Genomic DNA, 15,075 nt, shown 5'->3' on the forward strand with positions numbered 1-15,075 from the left:
CGGAGCTCTTTAATTCTCATTAACACATTTTTATATTTTTTTTCTTTTCACTGCTCCCAGTGCAGGTATGGGTATAGACTTTGGAGGCACAGCTCGTATTATACTACCCACATACAACCCCAAATTCACTAGTATCTGGAAGGTGAATCTGAACGTATTTACAACATAAATAAGACAAAGGTTTCTCACAACAAGGCTAATTAGTAAGTAGGCCAAATCAGCGAGCTATGCTGCTAGCTAGACCTACCCTTGGGGCAGAGTATGCATGCATCCTGACTCATGCCTTCACCCAAAGCTTAGAGTTTAAGACAGTTCTGTGCCATCTGAAAGATGCTCAGCCGTGATCCATGGGCTTGGTGTGGGAAGCAGTGATGAAACACTGGTGTACAGTATGCACGAGGTCAGCAGAGATGACCACCATGACCTCTTCTAGCCTTACTGTCACTATTATTCTCCTTGTTCTACATAATGACTGACTCAAGGCTCCTCAGACCTTTTGTTTTGATTTGTTTTTTTCAATATCACAATTCCATAAGTCTTTAGAAAGATTTAGGATTGTTTGGATCTGGGTTTTCTTTTCCAAATGTGGTTTGCTTCCTGTACCCCACAATGAGCATTTCTATTCCAGATCAGGCTTTTGCAGCTATGAAGTGCTTTGAATAACACAACCCTTCCTTTGGTTCTTCCATAACGCTGGACTGCAGGTCAATGAATGTGAAGAGTCACAGCTACCTAATTTTTGCATTATTGATGTGAATTGGTGATTGTGTCATTCAGAATAAGACGACATCAAAACACGGTGATAAAGCAATAGGCACTGTGTGATTGCATGGGATGTTTCTATTTTCTTGTTTTGGTTGATTGCTTTTTTTGGTTTGGTTTTGTTCTGTTTGGTTTTGTTTTGTTTTGCCTGGAAGCCCAGTCTTCTGTTTCTACTTATTGTGGGAAATATTTTTTCTGTTATTTGCCTAAGCAGTTAAACACAGCAGTAACTCATGATCTACAGTATTGGGAGCAAGCATGTATGTCTTGAACTGGGCAGTTACCTGGATTATATTTCAGTGAGACTAAAAATCACTTCTCTGTGTTAGAGAAAAGAAGAAATTCCTTTCCAGTTTTAATGGCAGGTAACCTGTGCTGGAAAGAAATGGACTATCCAACAAGATTTTCAAAAACTTAAAACTTTTAATGCAGTTCAGACCTTATTCCCATCTCCTTCCCAGTTTCTTTCTTGGTTTCTGTTGCTGTTGAGGGTGGGGAGTACTGTGCTGTGCTGGGAGGGCAGCAGATTTACAACACACAGGAGCTGCCACCAGATTTTTCTAACTTAAATGGCATTAAGAGAAAATATTTCATTAAAGGAACAAGCAAAACAAAGAAGGATGAGAGGAAAATCTGCGTGGTGAAACACAGCATTTTTAACCAGCTGGGGCTGCTCCATCTTCTGCAATATGAGGTTTCATGGGAGACAGTTCCCTTGGAAATGCAGAGGTGTGACAGAGCTGAAAGCTCAGATACATCTGAGCAGGCTTGGTGCTGCATGACCACTGTGCTTGATTAGACTGGTTAAAACAATCTACTAATTTATCCTGAAGTTGTTGGCTTGACGTTGGTAGAGAACTCAGTGTTTGGAAGCCTCCCTTCTTTGCAGGTTTTGCACTTTCTCACCCCTGTCCCATCACCAGGAAACACCTTTAAAATGTCTCAAGCCACTCATTCCACTTCTTTGCCATAACCCTGGAGCAGTATTTCTATCAAACATCTTTGCTGAGAAGTGCCTGTGCAGCTCACAGCCCCCTCCGCTCTCTCCTCAGCTGTCAGAGAGCACCTGAGGTGCTTCAGACTCATTGGGAATTTGAAGAATATCCAAAGATATCCAAAGTATCTCCATAGATAAAGTCCTCAAAGACATTCATAAATCTCAGCAGTGCTTTTCAAAGCTACTCAATATCTAAAAATGCAGAAAGTGGGATTTTAAAATCCCCAGCTGCTTAGGCATCCAGCTTCCTTTGATCCCCCTAGATTTTTTTCCTTATATTGGAAAGATTCTTGCATCTACATAAACTTTTCAAAATCTACCCCAAAATGTTTTTTCCAGACTAGTCAACTGTATTGGTCCAACACTGGTTAGTGTTTGTTGTGGTTTAACCCAGCAGGCAGCTAGGCACCACACAGCTGTTCATTCACTCCCCCACAGTGGGATGGGGAATAGAATCAGAAAAAAAGTTAAAAGTCGTGGGTTGAGATAAAGACAGCTTAATAGGATGGAAAATGAAGCAAAAATAGTAATAATAACAATAATAATAAGGGGTATTATGATTATTAAAAGTAATACACAAAACAAATGCAATTGCTCACCACCCACCAACTGATGCCCATCCCATCTCTGAGCAGCAGCACCTCCTTCCTCCCTGCCTGGACAACTCCTCCGAGTTTTATTGTTCAGCATAACACCACATGGTGTGAGACATCCCTTTGGTCCATCTGGGCCAGCTGTCCTGGTTCTGTTCCCTCCCAGTTCCCTGAGCACCCTCAGCCCCTCACTGGCAGGGCAGTATGAGGAGCTGGAAACTCCTTGGCTCTGGGTAAGCATTGCTTTGCAACTACTGAAACATCACTCTGTTATCAGCATTTTTCTCATCCTAAATCTAAACACATCATACCAGTTACTAGGAAGAATATTAACTCTATCCTGGCCAAAACCAGACTAGAGGCTTAAACAGCAGGTAAATCAGAAACAGATCAAAGAATCAAAAGAATCAAAACCATTCCCCCTTGTCCTGTAACTTTGTACCTGTGTAAAAAGTCTCTCTCCATCTTTTTTTATAAGCTCCCTGGTACTGGAAGGTACTGGAAGACTGCAACGAGGTCTCCCCAGAGCCTTCTCCAGGCTGAACATCCCCAGTTTTCTTGGCCTGACTATCTTTGTGGCCATTCTCTGGACCTGCTCTAACAGCCCCACATCCTTCTTGTGCTGAGGGCCCCAGACCTGGATGCAGCACTCCAGGTGGGGCCTCACAAGGGCAGAGTAGGGGGGGACAATCACTTCCCTCCCTTGCTGGCCACTCCTCTGTTGATGCAGCCCAGGATGCAGTTGACCTTCTGGGCTGCAAGCATGCACTGTTGGCTCATGTTGAGTTTTTCATCCACCGCAACCCCCAAGTCTCTCTCTGCAGGGCTGCCCTCAATGAGTTCTTCTCCCAGTCTTGGAAGTCCAAGTCTCAACTTGGACTTGTTGAACCTCATTCGGTTCACACGGGCCCAGTTCTCAAGCTTGTCCAGGTCCTTGCGGATGGCATCCCTTCCTTCTGTTGTATCAGCTGCACATCTCAGCTTGGTTTGTCTGTAAACTTGCTGAGGGTGCAATCAATCCCATTGTCTATGTCATTGGGTAATGATAGCATGGGTAATGATAGGGTGCTTCTGCAAACAGCCTGCTGCAGCAACACTGCTGTCAGTAGGAAGCTCTACAGATGTCCTCTAATCTCCAAACAGAGTAAACACCTCTGTGCCACCATAGCAGGGAGACTCTCCTCATTATAGCAAATCAGAGCAACACTGTTCTTTTTCAGAATATGCTACAGCACCATGTTCCTTAGTGAGCTGCATCAGGCAAGCAAATTGCTGACTAAGCCATCAGTGGACAAAGATTTATTTCTAAAGAGGTTCAGTGAAATAAAATCACCATAGCAATGATCAGGTATCTGAGACTCCAGGGACTATGAACAAGCAGCAGAGTAAAGCCAGACACCATCAGTAGCTGAGGAGGTGACTAAGAGCAAATCATGGTTTTGATTAAGTTCACCCTTCTCCTAACCACAAACAGATCATCAGAACCCTTGGACATCCTCTATTTGCTTATGGTACTTAAAGTTTGAGCCCTAAAATGCGGAGGGCAAATATAACTATTGTGCATTGGTTAAATCTCATGAAGTCCTGGAGATATGCAATGCTTTATCATTGCAGGTATTCCAGAGACTTTGAGGATCTTGCCATTGGGTTAATTTCTACTCTGAAATCTTGTCTTTTCCAGTTGAGAATAAAAGGCAGAAGTACCCTTACCTCCCATGTTAAGGCAGGAGTCTGGTGAAATAAAAGCAGCATACACTGGTGCACAAGCAACGGGGCTGGGAGACAGGGGTTGTGTCTCTGCTTTCTTCATCAGAAGTTTTTTGTGGTTGTCCCCTATAGGTACACGGAGCACATAGGTACATAGTGACACTCAAGCAATTCCGTAACTACTGAAGAGCAGAATTCCCTATTTAAGTTATTTTCACATCTCCTGCTCATCCAGCCACAGTTACGGTTTGGCTTGCAGTCTGTTTATAGTCAGGTGCCAGCAAACTTCAGGCACAGCAAGAACCAGCTCACACATGAGTATGGACGTAGCCTAAGATAGTTAGGAAGCCCACATCACCATAGTAACTGCATGCTGATGCATTAATTTTAGTGAAATAAATGAAGCTTGTAAGTCAAAGGGTATTTACACAGAGCAGTAACACATAAAGATACTGCAACGGTTCTGGGTAAGACAGACAGGCTTTCCTGACTAGTTTATCCCACTTTTCAGGAGGATTGACTGCCTGGGTGGAAGACATTACTAGTATGACTAGGCTGCTTTCAGTATGTGAGCTGGCATGTCCTGGTATGGCTTGGGTATATCTGCACAGCACTGCACTGAGCCATGTAGGACCAACAAGAACATGAACAAGCATCTCCAGTACTGGATAGATATTCAAAATCTGTGGTTCTGAAAGCAGGTTTTGCTATTTCCTGTCCCAATAGCAAGTCTTGCCTGTCATCTTTTCCATATTGATCAATATGGGATGAGCTGGCCAAAATCACAGAACCACAGAATCACAGAATTACAGAATTTCTAGGTTGGAAGAGACCTCAAGATCATCGAGTCAAAGCATGGAAGCACGCTGACTTCCCCTTTAGTAAGAAGTTTGCAGAAGTGTTAGAAAAAGAACTAATGTCCAACTTATGCAGGAACATAGAGGTCTGAAGGAAGACTAGAAAGGTACTGAAAAGAAGAAAGATTAAAAGAAGAAATGCTATTGGGATCCCTTAAGTCTCTGGAGGTTGTCACAGATGAGAATGAAGCTGGGGAAGGTTATCCCATCTCAGTGACAGTGCAGTTGGGGTTAGAGCTGGGCAGAGGCAGAATTCAACCCACCTACATGAGTTACGTCTAATGAAGTCATTCACATTGATCCCAAGTCCCTTTATAGCTGATGGAAACATCTGCAGGGGACCACTCAGACACATGACCTGCTCAGACACATACATCATGAGGGCAATTTAGGTGGTGTTGAGGTGTTTGTTCTGTTCCTCCAGGATGCTCCAGCAGTTGTAACTCACAAAGCCTTTCTATTTCCTATCCTTAATTTTTCTCTCTTTCTGTTCTCTAATCTGAGTTGGTGAAGGATTCAAGGAAAGGTTGACACTGGATGATGACCTGTAGTGGTTATCCAGGACAGAATTCCTTCATGGAATTTGAATGCAGCACATAGTGTGTGAGAAACCTATTCATGTTTCTGTTCTCTTTTTTTTTTTTTTTTTTTCTTCACACCACTGAGGAAAAAGTTAACGTACTAATGTTACTTTGGGGGCTTTACAGAAGGTAGTAATGAATGGGCTTAGACTGTCCACATTTTGACTTAGCCTCTGATATGCTTTTGGGTAAGGATGGAATTGCCAGCAACAACATTGTAGCTGCTAACAGCTTTTACAGCCTATCTCATTGCCTATCTCTCCAGATTAATGGAGCAACATATTATCACTTTTGCTCATCAGGGCATCAGTGGACATGTCAGACTCAGCTGATGCCAACTGCCACTTCCCAACAGGGGTTAAAAATCACCTTATTTCCTTGGTTATTTTATCTCAGGAAACTTACGATGTGTCCATCACCTGTGTTTCAATCTGTTTGCCTTGTATCTGCCGAGAGCAAGTGAAAGCATGAATGTGTGTCACAGTGAACTGCCAGAAAAACTGGGCTGAGCATCTTCACCTGTGCAACCCCGCAGTGTGTCCTTCTGAGAGCAAATCCCAGTCCATCACATTCCCTTCCACCAGCATGCCCAGTGGCCAGTGGTAGGTAGGAAAGGTGCCCATGGTGTCCATCACATGGAATAGCCCAGATTTCCAGATAACCCTCATGTATGTGTGCCAATCTACAGACTAATATAATAATATCACTAATATAGTTATATCATTTATTATAATATAATCAACAGAGAGTGATATAAAAAGCCACCTTAAGCAATGTTTTAGGTTTCACCTGCTCCTCAGATCACATCTCCCAGGATACTGTCAAAACATCTGCAATCTGTTTTCCTCTTATTGTTTCTCTTAGCAATATTGTCTTTTGCACAGATTAAGTAGTTATTCCCTGATCTAGAAAACAGGGGAAGGAAAGGAAGAAAGGGATCAACAGTGTCAGATACTCAAAGACTCACCTGGGCAGTAAGCCATTTGGGTTCCTGTTGCTGTGCTAGTAAAAACTGAAATGTATTATGCAGAATAGAATGACTTCAGCAAAACAGAAAATATGGAGCACTGTTGTTTTACAGTTGAGGTCTTATTTTGGAAGATCTGAACTGAACATTTTCATCCTGTGAGGCCTGTTATAACCTATGATGACAAAAAGAAAAAAAAAAAAAAAGAGAGAGAGAGAGAAACATTAATAGTCAATTATTATATACATATATATTTAAATGCACACACACACGTATATTAGTCAGCAGGAACATTATGCCAAATCTGAAATAAAAGCATACATTTTGGAAAATAAACCAACAGCTGTAACAGAAAAATAATTGTTTTATCTCATCTTCAATTCTAGTGTTAGCAGTTTGTTCTCTGTATTTGTGGATGGATCTTGACAAAATTGTTTTCCATAGATATAATAAATAGATTTTAATGAGAAAAGACAGAGTAGGGTATGAGCGATGATGGAGTATTTAATACAGAGGTTAGGCTTTGAAAAAAGGTAGTGAAAAAAGGAGAGAAGGACTGATATGAATGGGGATGGGAATGGGAATTCATGTGAATCTCTTTACTGGTTCCTAGGTCAAGTTATCAAATCAGTTATTGAATTTACCAACTTAAAGCACTTTGGCTTTCATTGATACTTGAGCATGTCTGTGCCTTTTATTTTTGGACATAAAACCTGAATTCCAAAGTCACCAAGAGCCAGACTGTTACAGGTTTCTACGTGTGTAGCTATAACAGCAAAAGTTTTTAGGTGTTGACCAATTAAGTCACTACCTATAAAGATTTAAAGCCTTTAAATTTGTCATTTGAATGCCATTGAAAATGTCAAGAGTGGTTTGTACTGGAGATTAGCCCAGGTCTCAGCAGGGCACAGAAGTTATGCTATGGCCATTACCAACCTAAGTTTCAAAAACTAGCACGTGCCTTCAGGACATATACTGAGAATGTGTAAATTGGTATTGCAGGATACAGCTCACAGCAGGATTTTGTGTAAGGGTCTGCAAAAAAGTGCTAGATCAGCACAGGTAGTGTACATAGTATTTACTAGGAGAGCAGTAATATTTGAAGAATCAAATGTATTGATTCCCATCGCAACAGCACTCACTCGGCAATGGGGATTTGTCTTAAAGGACAGGGGAAGATAGCTTGCTGAGATCAAAGCTAATCCCCCATTATAGACAAAGCTTCAGTATAAATAAACTACCATCAGAACCAAAACCACAGAGGGAAAAAGTGGCAATGCCCATCAGTCTGTTTTCAGGCGGTGTGTTGAAATATGCCAAAATGCACCAAAATATTTTTTTTTGTACCCCCCCAATATAACTCCCTTCTGAAGTCAGTCATGATCTTTGAAGAGTCAACAAGGGTTTCTACAAGCAAAAGCAAAGAAAACACACTCTGATGTCTCTATAAAGGGTAACATCACGAGGGAAGATTTGCAGCTTGTTAAAGTCATAAGTCCTATCGGCATCCAATTTACAGAAGCACAATGGCAGAAATGTTACAGTAGATAAACATTGAAACCTTTGATATTTAATGACTCCACATATCAGAGGAGAAAATTATCTGAGAAGACCTCTGTATCTGTATATAGGTTAAAGTCTTTGAGATAAGGCGTGGTGATTTATTAGTGAAGATGTATAAACACCAGCATTAATGACTTATCTGATTATATCTGCTAAGGATTTTATTGTGCACGGTGTGTATCCTAAACTTTGGGGGTCATCAAGTGATGCTATATACAAGAAAAATAAAAACTTAAGCTAAAATTTGAAGGCAATAAACTAACAAAATCCACTTCCGGTCTTACAGTGATTTTAAAATGCATTTGAAGAGCTGGAGTTTTTGATATCCCTGGGTCACCCGTTTGAGACAAACTCATTAGCAGTATTCAGGTGAGTTTGATGTTATTTTCCTTTTCAGTCAAAGTTTTCAAAACTATTAATTGCCATCACTCCTCAGCTGTCCCTGTGATGTTGCAGAGAAACATGCATAGGCACCTGAGAGAGAAGGCAGCCAAGTAAGGACATGCTATGCCCTGGTGCCTGTGGTAGATAAGGACGAGCAGTTTGATATCAGTGCTTCTGCAGAGTAGCCCAAGGGCTATTTTACAATGCCCGCTTGCCTGAAGAAGGCAAGAGGACCTCTGAGATGCCCCAACCACTATGCCTCCTTGCCACCACCCTGACAACACCCTTCACCAGGATTAGAAGAAGCGATGATTCTGTCTCTAAACATTTTCCTAAAGCTATGCTGGTATCTTTAACTCACTGATAATGTAGGCTTTGGGACATCTTCATGGTGCTCTCAAAGAAAGGAGAAGCCAAGAGGAAGACAGAACTGATAATTTGCTTCCTGTTTGCTTTGGGGATCGGAAGGGACTTATCCAGAAAGATGGTGCACAAGACAAATATTGAAATTGCTGAAGTGCCGTCGTTAAGATGATTCATTCAGATAAAAGGCTTTGATGGGTCCACCTTGCTAAACCCATGTGCCAAGTGCTGACTGCTTGGTGAAATCCACATCTGTGTTTCCTGACCTCCCTGTGCCTTTTCTTCTCCCTATTCCATGGCCTCCTTATATACGATATCATATAGCCAATAAACCTTTATGCACAGGAGAAGATGTTTGGGGATCTGGGCTGACAGACAGGACATTGTAACAAGCATTAATCAAAGGCAGTGCAATGCTATTTTGTAGCCTAATTAAACTCAGTATTACATTAATAGCCCATTTACAGCTTCTTTTCTTGCTTCAGGACTGACTCATTAGTTGATTCATTAGTTCTCTTCTTGATGTTTCTTACATGTTTGTAGTCAAAATGTCTTCAGTGAACGGGACACATTGGAAGTTTGAGTGTGATAACTTCCTGTAGCCAGGCCCAAGGAGTCCCTTGAACTCCAGGGCAGAATAAATCAAGGCAACATGAATAGGTCATTCTTAAATGCTGTGTTGTTGTTGTTATTGTTTTTATTATTATTATTATTATTAATTATTACTTTCCTCAAAACAAGGGAAAAGTAATAGGAACATCTGTTTTAGGAATAAAACATAGGAATATGTTTTTTCTTGCAGCAAAACATATGCTCCACAGTGATAAATATGCTTTGCTGACTACTGCTGCTGACTGTAAACATGCTCTCCAGGTTGGACTGGATGGCTTTTGTACCATGGGACTGGCAGGGCATCCAAGTTTGTCCCCTATGTCAACCAAAAGACAGTGTGGCTGAGGCAGTTAATGGTCCTCCTGGCAATGCATCCATTAAGAAGCAGGACAGGACACAGGCTGTCACATTCACAGATACTCTGGAAGTTCATCCACCCTTGATATTTGGGCGGTATCTCAGAAAGATCATCTGAGTGAGGACTCCAGGCTTCCAACAGCCTGCAGAAATCCATTTTGAGGATGAACACCAAAAATGGGAGATAGTCTGAGGACAGCCCTCTGTCATACCACTTCTTTGCCTATGATCTTTGTCAGCTTATTGGAAACTGCAGCAGCATCTAAATAACGGCAGGTTGGGGAGTGAAGTTTTGGGGGATTTGGCTGAAGAGGGCATCAAGGCAGTTTGCAACATCCCTGACTTGTGGCTCACACAGACCAGCTGCGTTCTGCAGCCTGGTCCAGCATTAAGGATGTTCTTATGATAATGTCCTCTTTGCTTATCTGAGATATAAGTAAGACTTTCCCTTTTATTTTAATAAATGCTCTGCCCAGCAGTCTGATTTCTTTTCCCAGTGAAACTATCCTCTTTCCAATAATCCCTCTGGCAGCACAGGCAGTAATTCAGGTCACAGGTTTTGACAGAGAAACCACATCATCAGCAAGTCACTGCTAATGAATATCTTTTCCTTGCCCCTTGTGGATTTCTTCTCATGTCCAGCTCTGCTGCATTTAAGTGCGAGAGAAAGATCTGTCGCAGCAGCAGCACAGGAGCCCTCCAAATCCTCATATGGGACTCCCCTTTGCTGAACTTCTAATTTCATGAAAGGGATTGAATCTGGGATGCAAACGAAGCAAGCAGCAAAGTCATAACCAGCACTGGGAAGTGTGGAGGAGGCAATAGAGGGAGCAGCTGAAGCCACAGAGCAAGGGTTTGGTTTTCATGCAGAACTGCTGGGGTGCTTTGGCTGACCCTCAGCCACAAAGGCAAAGTGAAGGAGGACTCTTTCTTCCCAGTGTTGGCCACTTGCACAGGACGAGGAAAACACAGGGCAACAATTTTACCAGGAACAAGACACTTTTCAATCCCATCATGGCTGTTTCATTAGAAAATTCAACCAAAAGAGCTCAAACAAGAGTCAGCATATAATCACAGACCGGATCCTCTTTTACTCTGATTTCAGTGCCTGGGATGGGGAGGCTGGGAGCTCTGGGCTGGATTGAGGCCACAGACAGACTCTTGCAATGAGTCGATTGCTGCTCCCACTGTCATGTCAATAAATCAGCTGTATCTGGACTGATTTCAGTGGTACTCTGCTGGATTTATACCTGAGAGCAGCAACTGACCTTAAGCACATGGTCTGAAAGGGGGTCTAGTTCTACTGAGCCAAAGCCATTTAGAGATTTTCCAACTGCTTTTAATTAGCATTAAGGCTAGATACACAATGAAAGAGTGCATACTAGCCTGAGAACTGAATCAAATATATCTAACCTGGGTCAGCTCCTTGGACAGGTAAGTTGATGGATCTCATGTCAGCTCCGTGCACTAAAATTTTTGTAACCAAAAATAAAGACATGGCTCCATAAATGTCACCGTGAAAGATCCATGTTTCATTACATAACAATAATATTTTAATTTGAGCTTGTTGCTCAACTGCACACATTTTGATTGCTCATTAAAATTAATAAACTACTTTCTCTGGAAAAGACAATACCCGCAAATACATTTCAGGAAGAAGGTGACAAGAAAACAAGGACAACGTGACAGCTCAGGAATACCCAGAGCTCTTCCTTGCTATAATATGGTGCAGACAACAGTTTTGCACAGCTCCTTAGCTGGAGCAACTATCTCCCCTGGGCTTTCCAATCTTTAATTTCTGTGACCCTGTGAATCTGGTGTACATGCAGCGTGTGACTGTTGCTTCTACACGGAAGAAGCCACATTCATTTTTTTATTCTCGCCAACCACAGAACTAGAAAATCTCTTCCAAGGTGGTGTGAAAGTTCATCCCTGGAAAGACATCTGATTCTGGTGGGTGTATTTGATCACAGATTAGGTTTGAGAAGGTGGGAAGGAGAAAGAGAAGTGTGGCTAGGTTTGAGGAATGTTTACACATTTTTCTGTATGAAGACGGGGACCTTCTAAGATGGTGGTGGAGTAGAAAGGAAGGGAACAGAGGCTGTGAAACCCACAGACCAGATGGGTTCATGGCTGATGGGTGCAGCTGCCACCACAGCCTGTTTTTATAGCTGTGCTTTTCCTTTCTTCCTTTCCTTGTCCTTTTCTGCCAGGGCAGTGACACTGGGCTGCCAGAGTGGACTGAGCAGCTCCCACCTGCATCTGGTGGTGGTGTCCTGCCAGTGGTGATGGTTACAGCTATGGCAAGGCTGAATGGACATGCTGGAATGAGTCCAACAGAGGGCCACCAAGATGGTGAAGAGATTGGAGCTTGGAGCACATCTGTCCAGAGAGGCTGAGAGAGCTGGGACTGTTCAGCCTGGAGAAAAGAAGGCTCAGGGTATATCTCATCAGTTTCTACAAATACCTGAGGGAAGGGTGTAAAGAAGTTGGAGCCAGGCTCTTTTCAGTGGTGCCCAGTGCCAGGCCAAGAGGCAATGGGCACACACTGGAACACAGGAGGTTCTGTCTAAACATCAGGCAGCACTTCTGTGCTGTGTGGGTGACTGAGCCTTGTTGCAGGCTGCCCAGAGAGGTAGCGGAGTCTCCCTCCTTGGAGATCTTCAAAAGATATCTGGACAGGGTTATGGGCACCCTGTTCTTGGTGTCCCTGCTTATGCAGAGGGGTTGGGTTAAATGACCTCCAGATGTTCCTTCTAACATCAGCTGTTCTGTGATTCTGTGACTCCACGAATCCAGAAGTTTAAGAGAGGTGAGGCTGGAGCAGTTCCCTGCCCAAGTCCCACCAGAGGCCAGACCGAGCACGCATTCCCAACAGGCACATGTGAATGCACACCGGTATATCACATATATACATACAGGCATGGCTGGCCACACAGAACAAACTCTCAGAGAACACACATGAATATGCACAGCACCAACAACCTCATCCTGCTCCCCTTTCTGGCAGAGCAAAAGGGAGTATGTATACACACACATATGTAATAAGTTATCACACATGTACATAACGTGTAATCCCTCCAGCAGCTGGGCTCAGGCACTCAGCCTGCCTAGCAGCTGGCCCTGGCTCCCAGTCTCCACAGCTGATGGCACCTGGAAGTATGAGCCCCCAGGGCCACAGCTCTACTCCAGGTGCTCATACAGACTGTCACACACACACACACACACACACACAAAACTTCCCAGGGCTTTCCAGGTCCCTCCATCAGCCAGCTCCAACTTTGGTCATGCCCTCAGAGACCCACTCACCCAACTTGGTCCTAGACCATCTCACCTACTTGCCATCTGATCCAGTTTGATCTACACTACCAATCTCACACTCATTCACACACCTGCACTGGCTCCCGTTGCTGCACCATGGACGTATGGGCCCCAAGATCCCTAATCCCACTCCAGTTGCTGCACTCAGACCCCCATACACTGATACACACACAGAGTCCCTTAGCCAGGAAAAGAGTTAGAAATGGGGTCTAATGAGAAGACAGGACAGGCTGCACTCATGAGAAATGGTGTGACCACAGAATCACAGAATTTTCTAGGTTGGAAGAGACCTCAAGGTCATCGAATCCAACCTCTGACCTAACGCTAACAGTCCCCACTAAACCATTTCCCTAAGCTCTACATCTAAACGTCTTTTAAAGACCTCCAGGGATGGTGACTCCACCACTTCCCTGGCCAGACAAGTGTACTGATCAGCAAACTGTTTATACTCGACCAGCCAATTTATCCCATTATACCTTAATTTTCTGACACTTGTTACTTCCCAAACCTTGCTAATTCTTCCCTTCCCCTGTCTTTGTTTTCTCCCCTAAACATCCCACAAAAAAGCCTTGTGCAATCCCCAGATGCTCTTCCCCTGCATCGTGTCCCATATCCCATGGAGTGATCTTCCTTAGTTAGTGAGGTGATCTGGAGAGCTGCTTCATTGCCCCATGGGGTGAGTGGAACAATGGCCCATGGGGCTGAGAGTCTGCTGGGGCAGGCCTGGCAGGGGACAGGACAGGAGCTCGTGTTTCTGACATGAACCAAAATTAACACTTGGATTCACTGAGCCTCATTTGTCACAGTATCTTGAAAAACACTTAGGGGAGATTTGTTGGGATGTTTAGATACTAGAATCACATAAGAAAAAATGTCTCTGGTTCCTCTTTATTGGGTAAGAGATTTGCCCATCAACCGACTTGTGCCTCATTCCGTCAGTGTGGGACTCTGCTGAGCTGTGAGATGTGGGCAAGACAACAGGGAGCAGAAAATGGAACTGTATCCAGACAGACTACATCTGTTGCTTTCCTCTGCACAGCCAGACATTTGCTGTCCTGACAGCATCTTCTTCCATAGAGTTGTATGAGAAAAATTGTAACGGTATGTTTGCTAAATTTTGGGGGAGATAGACAGTTTCAGATCCCTCCAATATGTGTGCAAGATGGATTTGGCAATCCAATCTAAGGGTTCAGCAATGCCATGCTACATAATAAACATGATTATCAGAGTAATACTCAGGTTAATCAATGCCAGTCTAATTGGATTTCCTTGCTGATCACTCCCCAATCACGATCTCAGGAATGATTTTCTCAACATAAGTAAAATGGATGCAAGGGAGATCAGAAATACTGCTGGCTGAAACTGAATTTCCAATTACTTTGATATTTCCAGTTTTTTATTTTCAAAAGCTCTGCCAAGTGATGTTCTAGAAAGAGAGGATCTTCTGTGATCATCTGGTCTGATCTGACCAGCAAATGAGTATGTCAGGTGCATTTGTGACCCCTGGAAAGTTCCTAAAGTTCCCACCAGGTTCCTAAGAGGGCTCAGCCTGAAGCCAGAAAACACGGGAAGAACTAATGTCTCTTACAGAAAGACAGCTGTTGGTTTGGGCTGTTTATAGAGCTCCTAATATTGTAAGCGTGGCTCTTAATCTCCAGATTCCTCCTTCCACCTCAGAATGTATATAGAAGGTATGAAAATCCTATGTCAGCCTGGAGCTCTCGAGTCTTCCAAACCTTTATAATAGACTTGGGAAACATACCAAAATTCTGACATAGTTTTGAGGATATGGGACTACTTGATTTATATCTTTAGCACCTAACAATGCAGTAGAGACACCAGTGACCTTCTGCGATTTCCAAACTCTCATCACACCAGGGGGTCCCAAGGCTCCACATCAGGCCTCAAAGGCACCCAGCAAATTTGTATTTTAATGAAAGATTACTGCGCCTGGCACATCTCCACATATATCTTAAATCAGCATTTTTCTGGAAAATTAAATTATACAGGC

This window comes from Aythya ferina (genome assembly GCF_964211825.1).
Source record: "Aythya ferina genome assembly, chromosome: 2".
Taxonomy (NCBI): Eukaryota; Metazoa; Chordata; class Aves; order Anseriformes; family Anatidae; genus Aythya; species Aythya ferina.